This window comes from Scyliorhinus torazame, chromosome 13, assembly GCF_047496885.1.
Source record: "Scyliorhinus torazame isolate Kashiwa2021f chromosome 13, sScyTor2.1, whole genome shotgun sequence".
Lineage (NCBI taxonomy): Eukaryota > Metazoa > Chordata > Chondrichthyes > Carcharhiniformes > Scyliorhinidae > Scyliorhinus > Scyliorhinus torazame.
Window position 1 is genome coordinate 173,658,076 of NC_092719.1, and position 12,777 is coordinate 173,670,852.

At 47.3% G+C, this 12,777-nt stretch overlaps 1 protein-coding gene across 9 annotated transcripts in view; it reads left to right on the forward strand.

The window, feature by feature from the left end:
• LOC140388384 (ERC protein 2) overlaps window positions 1-12,777 on the forward strand; it is a 1,175,365-nt gene that overhangs the window by 587,707 nt on the left and 574,881 nt on the right. The gene's annotated exons all lie outside the window — the stretch shown is intronic.

Below are 12,777 nucleotides of genomic sequence, written 5' to 3' on the forward strand. Positions count from 1 at the left end.
ATCGCAAAACATTAGTAAGCAGGCACCGAAAGTGATTAGGAAGGCAAATAGAATGTTGGTTTATTGCAGGGGGAAAGGAGTATGAAAGTAAGGGAATTTTACTGCAGCTGCTCAGGATCTTGGTGAGACCAAACATCGAATGCTGTGTACAGTTTTGGTCACTTTATTTGAGAAAGGATATAACTGCATTAGAAGAGTTTCAAAGAAGGTTCACTCAACTCATTCCTGGGATGAAGAACTCATTTCATGGAGAAAGGTTAAACACGTTGGGCCTGCACCCATTGGAGTTTCGAAGAATAAGAGATGAACTTACTGAAACAGGAAATCCTGAAGGAACTTGATAGGTTGAATACCGGGGGAATGTTTCCCCTCGTGGGAGATACTAGAAGCAAAACTCACGGTTTTAAAATAAAAGTTCTCCCTTTCAAGGCAGAGATGAGGAAAAAACTTTTCGCTCAGGGTGTTGATAGTCTGTGGATTTCTCTTCCACAGGAGGCAATGGAGGCTGCTGGCTCTTTGAAATTACTCAAGGCTGATTTTGATAGATTTTTGAAATACATGGGAGTTGAAAAGTATGGTGGTCCGACAGGAAGGTGAAGTTGAGACCACAGTCAGAAGAACTATGAGCTTGTCGAATGGCAGGGCAGGTTCTAAGGGATGATTGATCTATTCCTGCTCCGACGTCCTATGTGCCAGTGTAAGAAAAGCATATGGTTAGTTATCTACTGTCAGTAAGCGGGAAATTACAAGATTTTCTAATGTTGATCGAGTGAACAATTATTCTGAAGCTTGCAAGCTAAAGTTTAAGAAACTGGAAGAATCTGCTTGATCAGAATTTGATTCTGTTATTCGCCATTTGGGGTGATTTGTCTCATTTTATTTTCATTGGAGTGGTGATAGTAACAGCTTACCATCTTGTTCATCCAAGGATGTTTGTAGTTTATCTTGCGTATGTTCAGTGTTGCAATTTCTAGGAATTGCACTTGCTTATGTTTCTGTCAGTACAATGGCAGACTAGAATTATGTTTCCTCAGCTTCAGTATATTTTGTTATACTTCCCATTTCATTCCATATGGTTCTGCCAAAGACAAGTGTTGTTTGGGTGTAAGCCAGAAACCATTGAAAGATGTAAAGGCCACACGTTTTCTGCTGATGGTTAATCTTCTGACAGTTCATTAACTTTTCACTAGGTCTCTTCGATTCTGAGATGCTTTTGTTTTGCTTATAATTGAGGAAACGCAGACTTGTCCAAAACATAAATAACTTCCCTGTGCATACATACATCTAGCTACGTCCATTGTTGACTTAATATGCAGTTGTGGTAACCGCTGTGAATCTATAGAATTAGCAAGAAAAGGATCACAGATCAAAAGTTCATGAAATAGAAGAGGATTTATTGTCTACACAAAAGTGGAAATTTGTCTTTGGCTTCATCTCCAATATAACATATAATCATACAGTGATGCAAGTTGCATTAATGTTGAGTAAGACTTCCGGTGGCGGCCATGAGCTGAGTGGTCACACGAAAGGTAGCTCTCGCCTGGAAACTTCTTTTTGGATCTTTCTGACCTGAGGAGTGGACACCAATCTAGCACAAAGCCAGACTAACTGACCCCCGTTAATAACCCACCAGATTTGGGATGCTGGCGAACCAGCAGGCAAACCGCAAAGCGAGTAAGAACAGAGAATGGACGACTCCCAACCTCGGAGCTGGGAGACCCACGTGGTGAGGTGAATTTGAACATGGCGGATACAGCAGAGTCGCCAACGCCAAACCAATCATCAATGGAGAAGCTGATGGAGTTCATATTGAATGAACCCCAAAAGCAAAGGAAGGCGATAAAGGAGGACCTCATGTCGGCGATCAATTGAGACCACGCTAGCAGCCATAAAGGGAACGATGGATAAGGTAGAGTGATAACTAGAGGCCCAGGAGTCATTATCGGGACCTGAAAAAAGCGGCCACTGAGCAGGACGAGCGGATCACCCCATTTGAGACCGAGATAACGAGGTTGACCGCAACCCAAAAGACAAAAGTAGACTGCCAGGAGAACTGGTCCAGGTGTCAAAATCTCCAGATCGTCAGACTGCCAGAGGGTGCAGAACGTAGGAGTCCAATGGAGTTTGTTTCGAAGATGCTCAGAAATCTGGCCGGGGAGATGGGCTTCACCAAACCCCCAGAAGTAGACAAGGCCCACAGGTTGATTCGCCAAAGACCGAAATTTGGGGAACCGCCATGGGCAATCATTGCAAAACTACACAGGTACAAGGATGAGGAGCGGGTACTGAACTGGACGAGGAATGTAAGCCGTATGAGTGGGAAGGACACACCATCTAGATTTATCAGGACATTGAGGCCGAGCTGGCCAAGGGCCGGGCGGAGTTCAGTGGGGCCAAAGTTGCGCTCTATGGAAACAAGGTGCATTTCATCATGCTTTATTCGGCGAGACTTTGGGTCACATATAAAGACAGGAACCACTTGTTTAAAATGCTAGCATAAGCAAACTATTTTGTGCAGAACAATGGACTTGGGAAGAAATAATTGGGAAGGCGCAAAACTATGGACCTCTATAAATGGTGAGGGACGTGGGGACAGCTGTGTGTTGTACATGGGAACATTTGCTCTCCCTGTGACGAAGCGGTGGGGCTCCGTAGGCCCAAGGGTCCGGCCAACAAGGTGTGGAGGGAACTGGTGCTCCCCCGTGTGTGCCAGGGTCGGCCCCTCTGCCAGCCCCAGGCAGAGCGACGCTAAAGTGGGAGGCAAAAGGCTGGAGGTGGGGGAGCCATAGGGCTCTTTTTCCCGATGGTGGTGGGGGAGGAGGGGGGTGGGTGCAGCACACGAGCGGATAAGCTGGTGGACAGGTGTAAAGTGAGGGGGGCGTGGAGGAACTCCCAAAGGGGATGGAGCACCTAAAAGGATAGGTGAGCAAGTTGGGAAGGGGGGGGGCACGGTTCGAAGGGTAAAGGGGGGCAGGGTTCGAAGGGTAAGGGGGGATAGCCAAAGGAGGAAAGAAGAGACCGCACTTGTGGTGGTGGTGGGGGCCAGGGGTTGGTTTCTGTAACATAAGGGGGAGGGGGGTTGGCGGGGAGGTAGGATGCTGGTTAGTCGGGTCAGGTGGTGATGAGGGAGGGAGTAAGATGGCGTCGACCATCTTGGACAACCCAGGAACAAAGGCAAATCTGGGCATGTAGGGGCATCTCCATGAGATAAGCATGGCTGACCCTATAGGAAGGGGGATACATTCTCCCCATGTTTGCTTGGGTTTTGCCCCCGCAACCAAAAGATGTGCAGGGTAGGTGGATTGGCCATGCTAAATTGCCCCTCAATTGGAAAAAATGAATTAGGTACTCTAAATTTATTTTTAAAGAAGTCTCAGGGTCGTATTTCTATTCCCCCAGGAGATGCACCTTAGAGTGAAGGACCAGATGCGGATAAGGAAAAACTGGGTAGGACAGCACAAGGGCGATGGGGGTAGCAATACTGTTCAGTAAAAGGATGGTGTTCACAGCGAGAAACAGTGTCAGATATAGGGGACTGTACATAATTGTTAGTGGGGTCCTAGAAGGGGTCCTGGTGGTATTAGTGAACATGTATCCATCTCAAACTGGGACGCCGCCGAGATCGTCAAAAAGACCATGGTATAAATTCCTGACTTCGATTCTCACTAATCGATCACGGGGGTAGACTTTGACTGTGTACTGGACCCAAAGGCAGATAGATCCAGCCCCAGATTACATGCTAAATCAGAAATGGTGAAAAGTTGACCAGTTCCATGGACCAGGTTGGGGGTGGACCCCTGAATGTTCTACCACCCGAGGGAGAACTATAGAATTCCTACAGTGCAGAAGAGGCCATACGACCCATCGAGTCTGCAACAACCCTCTGAGAGAGCATTCCACCCAAGCCCACTCCCCTGCCCTATCCCTGCAACCCGCACTAAGGGACAGCAGTATGGCCAACCCGCCTAATCGTTGGATTGTGCAAGGAAACCGGAGCACCCGGAGGAAACCCATGCAGACACCGAGAGAACATACAAACTTCAAACACTCACGCAAGGCCGGAATCAAACCTGGGTCCCTGGCACTGTGAGGCAGCAGTGCTAACCACTGTGCCACTGTGCTGCCCGAAGAAGCTTTCCTTCTCCCACGTCCATAGAGCCTACTCCCGAATAGATCTCTTTCTATGGTAGGAAAATTGGTGCTTTCAGAGGTAATGGGGGCAAAATACTCTGCAACAGTAATCTCTGACCATGCACCACACTACGTGGATATAAGGCTGGAGACAGTCCTCCTGCCTGAAAAGGCTTTTTGCGAAAGGATGACACTAGCCATCGACAGATATGTAAGCTGCAACCAGAATGGGGAGGCACTTAACGCAGTAATCAGGGGAGAAATAATAGCATTTCGGGGTCAGACAGATAGGGGGGGAAAGGTGGCAAGCAGTGGTTGATTGACTCCATAGTGGAGGTGGATCGGCAGTACTACACTGCCCCGACCGTGGAGCTGCTCGCGGAGAGGAAGAAACTACAAATGGAATTTGACCTGCTCTCCACTGGGAAAGCGGTGAGCCAGCTCTGTCAGTCACCTTCTCCGAACATGGGGGCAAGGTCAGCCCCCTACTGGCACACTAGCTGAGGAAACTGGCGGCCACACGAGAGATAGCACAGGTCAGGGACGGGAAGGAATGGACGGTCACGGCCCCAGAGGAGATGAGATCAATGGAGCGATGATGGCCTTCTCCCGGGGGCTGTACATCTTGGAGCCCACAGAGGGGGACTCGCAGATGAAGCAGTTACTGGAGGGCTGGACGTCCTGGCTTTGGGGGAATAAAAGGGACGAGAAGCACCGCTGGGTCTGGAGGAGGTCATGGAATCCATCAATTCCATACAGGCAGGGAAGGTATTGTGACCGCAAGGGTTCCCGGTGGTCTTCTACAAAGGGTTTGCAGCAGGATCCGCAAATCCATCCAATAGAGAGGGCAGCGCTCTGGGGGCTCAGCCCTTCCGAACCTCCTGTTCTACCACAGGGCAGCAAATACGGAAAGGTTGCGGGGTTGGCTGGGAGAGCCAGAGGCGGAATGGGTGCAGATGGAAGAGACCTCCTGTTTCGGAATGTCCCTGTGGGCACTGGCCAACCCCCACTCCCATTTCCCCATGCCGAGTACTCTACGAACCTGTGGTCGGAGCCACACTAAGAACCTGGAACCAAATCAGACACTACTTCGTAGTCAAAGACATGTCCGTTGCTGTCTCCACCTGGAAAAATCACAGGTTTATCCCAGCCAAAATGCCACATACAAAACATGGAGAAGGGAGGGAGGGTACTCAGGGTCAGAGATCTATGTGTAGACGGTGGAGTGACAATCCCGGGGGAACTAACTGAGAAGCTCAAGCCCGAGAAAGGGAATGAGTTCTGATATCTCCAAATACAGGACTACCTCCACAAGGAAGCCCCATCTTTCCCCCAGCTACCCAGGCACACCCTACTTGACAGGCTGTTAGCACAGGACGAATTAGGGGAGGATAGGTGCACGGACATATATGGACGATTGCTGGAGTAGGTAAGGGCCCTACTGGACAAAATGAGCGAGAAGTGGGAGGAAGGGGATTTGGATTTGTTTATTGTCACGTGTACCAAGGTACAGTGAAAAACATTTTCTGCGTGCAGCTCAAACAGATCATTTAGTACATGAAAGAAAATACATAATAGGGCCACAGAAGGTTCACAGTGTAAATACATGTATAGATAGGCATCGGGTGAAGCATACAGGAGTGTAGCATTAATCAGATTAGTCCATAACAGGGTCATTTAGGAGTCTGGTGACAGTGGGGAAGAAGCTGTTTTTGAATCTGTACGTGTGTGTTCTCAGACTTTTCTATCTCCTGCCCGATGGAAAAAGTTGAAAGAGTGAGTAAGCTGGGTGGGAGTGGTCTTTGATTATGCTGCCCGCTTTCCCCAGGCAGCGGGAGATGTAGATAGAGTCAATGGATGGGAGGCAGGTTTGTGCGATGGACTGGGCTGTGTTCACGACCTGCTCTAGTTTCTTCCGGTCTTGGGCCGAGCACTTGCCATACCAGGCTGTGATGCAGCCAGATGGAATGCTTTCAAAGGTGCACCTGTAAAAGTCGTTAAGGGTCAATCTGGACATGCCAAATTTCCTTAGTTTCCTGAGGAAGTATAGGCGCTGTAGAGCTTTCTTGGTTGTAGTGTCTACATGGGTGGACCAGAACAGATTTTGATGATGAGCACACCTAGGAATTTGAAGCTGTCAACCATCTTCCCCTCGGTTCCATTGACGCAGACAGGAGTGTGTACAGTACTTTGCTTCCTGACGTTAATGACCAGCTCTTTAGTTTTGCTGGCATTGAGGGAGAGATTGTTGGTGTCACACCACTCCACTAGGTTCTCTATCTCCCTCCTGACTCGTCGTTGTTCGAGATCCGACCCACTGCAGTCGTGTCATCAACAAACGTTTAGATGGAGTTGGAGCCAAATTTTGCCATGCAGTCGTTTGTGTATAGGGAGTTTAGTAGGGGGCTATGTATGCAGCCTTGCGGGGCCCTGGTATTGAGGAATATGGTGGGGAACACTCTGGAGCGAAATACTACACGGTGAACTCCAACTCCTCGTGCGCGAGGCTGTGCCTAGCGCTGTGAAGGTGGTACACAGGGCACACCTGACCAGGACACACATAAGCGGGTTCTTTCCAGAGGTGTAAGACAGATGTGAGCGATGTCGGAGGGGGTCCGGCCAGAATTTCCCACATGTTCTGGTCTTGCCCGGGCTGACCAGATTTTGGACCACCTTTTTCAAGACCATGTCCTAAGTCAAGGGGGTTAAGGTGGAGCCATGCCCATGAGTGGCGACCTTCGGGGTATCAGAAGCAGCCAGAGCTCTTTGATGGGAGGGGGGCCGATGCCCTGGCCTTCATCTTCCTCACAGCCCGATGACGACTCCTGCTCGGACTGGCTGGTCAACCTGGCGGAATTCCTGAGGTTCAAAAAAAAAGAAATTACCATCAGGGGGTCTGATGATGAAGGATTCCACCTCAACTGGAAACAGTTCACCAACAGCTTTGAAGACCTGTTTGTGACCTTGGGGGGGGTGGGGTCACATCCGTTCACAACACTACAAAGAAAAAAGTGTTTGCACTACACCCAGGGAAGCTCAGGGGCTTACAAGCTGTAATGATCTTTGTTGTCACAAGTAGGCTTACATTAACACTGCAATGAAGTATTGTGAAAAATCCCTAGTCACCACATTCCGGCGCCTGTTCGGGTACACAGAAGGAGAATTCAGAATGTCGAATTCACCTAACCAGCACGTCTTTCGGGACTTCTGGGAGGAAACCGGAGCACCCGGAGGAAACCCACGCAGACACTAGGAGAACGTGAAGACTCCGCACAGACAGTGACCCAAGCGGGAATCGAATGTGGGACCCTGGCGCTGTGAAGCAACAGTGCTAACCACTGTGCTACTGTGCCGCCCGTGTTGCTGTTGTGTATTTTGATTTTGATTGTATGTGATTTTATTTATTTGTTATAAATGAAACCCTTCAATAAAAATAGTTTGATTTAAAAAAAAAAAAAAGTTGCATTAATGTTATATATTTGTTTAGCCTGCAACTTGTATTCAAAAAAGTATATTGCAAGGGAAGTTGTAAGATATGATCTTCATTCACAAAAATCTTTAAAAGCTGAGTAGAGGTATTAGCAGAGGATACTGATGGCGGTGATGTGTTGTATCAATAGTAACAAAATAAATAACGAACAGTGGCAACTGGGATATTTACAGCCCCTGTTTATTTTAGCACGATTTGTAGTTCCAGCTATGTTTCTCTTTGATTTTGGACCAATGCGATCCATCCAGTAATTAATCTAATCTCGTCCTTCCAATTCAGAAAATCATATGCCTACATAAATAGGTTGCCAATGGTAAGTAATTTTATATTTGAGGCTGCAATTCATAGAGCATCAAAGAATGGAACAAAAAAAAAGTGAGATTCTGTAGTCAACACAAATTTCTGACTTTGAAAGTTCTGATCTAGCACAATGTAAACCCACTCGTTTTTTTTCAGTCCAATTGATCATATTTAAGTAATTGTTTATCTCATCCTATCTGATTTCTGGCATCCTTCTCTCTCTCCTTCTCCACTTGGACCAGTTGGTTCTATTCAACAGACTTTCTGTGCTTCTTTTGTATAGAGAATTACATGAATAGTTTAGTTGCATATGGCAGAAAATCAACTCTGATTCAGAATGTTAAATAGTAACTTTGAGAAATCACTTTGGAGGCTTTCAATAGAATTTAAACATTTTTCAGCCAATTAATAACATCTCATTCACATAAACTGCAACAAGATGTCTTGATGTAGTGGTTGAGGAATGTGTCTTGTCAGCTCATCTGGTGGCTGCTGTTAGTCCACAAGACTAAGCTGGTCTCAGATGTTTCAGTATCAAGAAACTAGTTGCACAGTAAAAACAACAGTGGAATCTGCGCAGATTCTTCATTTCTGCCGATTATTTTAAATTATACGGACTGTAAGGATAATTACTAATGGATCACATTGATTCTTCCTTCCTTCCCTCCTCCTTCCCTCCTTCCTACCTTCTCTCCATCCTTCCTTCCTTCCTTCCTTCCCTCCCTCCCTCCCTTTCTTCCTTCCTTCCTTCCCTACCTACTGAGCAAATTACGACCAACTATATGCAACACCATCTACAGGCATATCACCACATACCCCTTCCTTAGGAGATATTGAAGTTTGTTTACAAACACGATTACTATCATTACTCCATACATTAGTAATAAGCATAAACGTGATAACAGGTTTAACTGGGGTGTCCATAATGTTATGGGCCAGGGTTTATAAACTCCAAAGTATATTATGGAGTCCACCTGACCTACAACCATTATGTTGAATTTGGCTAGGATGAGCACAAGAGTGTTCCTTTTAGGTGTTATTCAACTAGGTGCTTTCTTCCCTCCTTCCATCCCTCCCTAAGTGACTTCTTAAGCACTTTTAATCAAAAAAACAAGCTTTATTCTAAGAATTTGTATAAACACACAGCAAGAACTTTTATCAATTCCAAACATAAAGAGCCCACACAGCTATAGTAATCTATGTATAACCCCTCATGAATTCCCCCTTCACTGTTCCAATTCAATAACAAAATCCAAGTAAAACCAGAAACCCCTTTTCAGAGGCGTGGTCCAGAACACTGTATTCTCTCTTGACTAAGACTGTTGTTACTGCTACTTTGTTACACTTTTCTTTTTGTTTAAAAATATTTTTTATTAAACGTTTTCATAAAATATCAATAACAAAATGAAAAAAAGCAACCCCCCATACCCAATAATAAATTAACATTAACACCCCGACTTAACACAACAGGTATATACACCTCCTCAGACCCTTCAGTGTAAATAACAAAAACAATAATAAAGTAAACCCCCCCCTCCCGAGCTGCTGCTGCCATTGGCCAATGTCTATCATTCTGCCAGGAAGTCTAAGAACGGTTGCCACCGTCTAAAGCACCCTTGTACCGACCCTCTCAAGGCGAATTTCACCCTCTCCAATTTAATGAGCCCTGCCATATTACTGACCCAGGATTCCACGCTTGGGAGCCTTGCATCGTTCCACTGAAGAAGAATTCTTCGCCAGGCTACCAGGGACGCAAAGGCCAGAATTCCGGCCTCTTTCGCCTGCACTCCCGGCTCCTATGCCACCCCAAATATTGCGAGTCCCCAGCCTGGTTTGACCCTGGATCCTACCACCCTCGACACCGTCCTCGCTAAAATTCCTCCAGCGCTGGGCATGCCCAGAACATATGGGTGTGATTTGCTGGGCTCCCTGAGCACCTAACACACCTGTTCTCACCCCAAAAAAACTGGCAAACGCCCTTACCTGTATGTACCTGAAGGTGTTCCCCCGGGGGGTGCCCGTACTTCTCCTCCAGCTCACCCAGGCTCGCGAACTTCCCGTCCCCAAACAGGTCCCCCAACTTTCGTATCCCTGCCCTGTGCCACCCTGCAAACCCTCCACCTGTTCTTCCTGGGGCGAACTGGTGGTTACCCCATAATGGGATCCACGCCGAGGCCCCAACTTCCCCCCCCTGTGCCGCCTCCACTGCCCCCAAATCTTGAGGGCAGCCACCACCACCGGGCTCGTGGTATACCTCCTTGGAGGGAGCGGCAGCGGTGCCATTGCCAGCGCCCCCAGACTCGTGCCAACACAAGACGCCATCTCCAGCCTCTTCCATGCAGCCCCCTCCCCCTCCATCACCCACTTGCGCACCATCGTCGCATTGGCGGCCCAGTAGTACCAGTTCCCCCCCTATCTCTACTCCACTCCAGGAACACCCTTCTCACCCTCGGAGTCCCTCGCGCCCACACAAACCCCATTATACTCCTGTTAACCCGCCTGAAAAAAGCCTTCGGGATAAACACGGGGAGGCATTGGAACAGGAACAAAAACCTTGGGAGCACCGTCATTTTGATTGCCTGCACCCTCGATCCAGTGCCGGATCCAGCACCGTGTTAAAGTCTCCCCCCATTATCAGGCCCCCCACTTCCAAGTCTGGGGTCCGACCCAACATACGCCGCATAAAACCCGCATCGGCCCAGTTCGGGGCATACACATTGACCAGTACCACCCTCTCTCCCTGCAACTTACCATTTACCATTATGTACCTACCGCCATTATCTGACACAATGCTCGACGCCTCGAATGACACCTTCTTTCCCACCAAGATTGCCACCCCTCGATTTTTGGCATCTAGCCCCGAGTGAAACACCTGACCTATCCACCCTTTCCTCAATCTTACCTGGTCTGCCACCTTCAGGTGTGTCTCCTGAAGCATAACCACATCTGCCGTGAGCCCCTTCAGGTGCGCGAACACGCGGGCCCGCTTAACCGGCCCATTCAGTCTCCTTACATTCCAGGATATCAGCCGGATCAGGGGGCTACCCAGCCCCCTCCCCCGCCGACTAGCCATGACCCCTCCTCGGCCAGCCACGCGCCCGCACCCCACACCCGGCCCGTTCCCCACAGCGGCATACCCCCGTCTCAAACCCCCCCCCCCCCACTCGCTCCAGCTCCTCCTTGACCATAGCAGCAGCAACTCGATTTTTGTTCCACTTTTCAACCAGCAGATTTGAATTCCTTCCAGAAAGCAATTATTTCTTTTAGGTTACCAAGCAGTCTGGACCAGCCTTTAAAATGAAGCTAGCGAGGCACTTCTTTTATCCTGTGCAGTTCAAACCAGTCCAAAAACTCAAAGCGAAAGTAAAACTCTCAGAGCCACAGCCCAGCTCCACCCACACAATGACATCACTGAAGCCATGTGATAAGACAAAAACCTTTCTTAAAGGGACACACATGACAAAAACATGATATGCTTGGTCAGCATCTGTCCCTTTCACACAGGTTAATGTGCCTCCATCACGGGATCACCAGGGTGGGTAGCCCCCTGATCACTTGGGCTGTTGCTAGCATTTACGAAGACTGGTTTACGTGCCAGTCTCTTGCTTCGTATCCTCTTTGCTCTGTACCTTTGGAAGTCATGCATCCATGATTGCCACACGTGCGTCACCAGCTTTTTTTGGTTTCTTGCTACGACGCTGTTTCCTACTTCGCTGTATGGTTTCTGTCTTTTCTGTCTCTGGCCTGGCAATCATGACCTCACCACCTTCTCTCTGTTTGTTTCTGTTTCTGTTGATGCAACACAACAGTGACATCAATTGCACTAATGCTTCTTGTCTGTTTGTTGTGTTACTTCTTGCTAGATCAAGCGTAGATTGTGAACCAGCAGCATTTACAAGGATTCACAGTCAGCAGCATTCTGCTCAGAGTATATTGCACAACCTTATTTCATGTACTATATTTTCAAAAGTAACTGGGTAGTTATTTCCTTCACTTTTGATACAGTAACAATTTAAGATGAGAGGATTTGACCCAAACCAACTTTTCCAGATCCACTCCTGACAAAAATATCAAAGATGTTCAGTTCGGATTGCATAAGGAGCATCTATAATTGACAAATGTTTCTGAAATTCATGTAATTAATAGAGTGCCATGTAGACATCTCAATCCGGAAAAAGAGCATCCTGTGAATCTGCAACTGGAATAGCTGAAATTTTACAAGTTCCTTTGGTACATGCATGCCTCAAGCACTTTTGGATGTTCAAATGGAATTAGCAGTGAGTGAGGCACTTCTTGAGAACTCAGTTGATGGTAGCTTTGTCATAAATGAAGGACAATTCACACCAAAGATTTGTTTCTCCTTTAACCAAGCATCTTCCAATAGCAAACCTGGTATAGTCAGACTTAAGTTGACCGGTCCTGGCAAAGGTTCAGGGAGTAACGGAGCTTGCCAAGAAGCAAGCTTGCCTCAGGGATCAGTCCCCATCTGTGCTCCCTCTTTAAACATTCAAAGTCCCTGGAGGCTCAAAACCAACTGCTTGATTACATTTTTTTTCACAACAAAAATTTTTGTGGTTGAATTGTAGAAACTGTGGCCTATAGTAGAACCTTGTTATAATAAACTCTTGTTATTGCAAACTTTGTTCCCCTGTCCCCCCCATGGTTCTGCTTAAAGCTCCATTACAGTCAAAAGAGGACTTCAAACCTCAATTACATGAATCCATGATTAGAACTGATATTTCCCTGGTCCCCACAAGTTTATAATGATGAGATTCAGTTGTTTCTCTATAAAATGTTTTACTAATAGCTGTTATTATTACATTGTTGTAATTTGGCAATTATTGGCTCCAATTTTA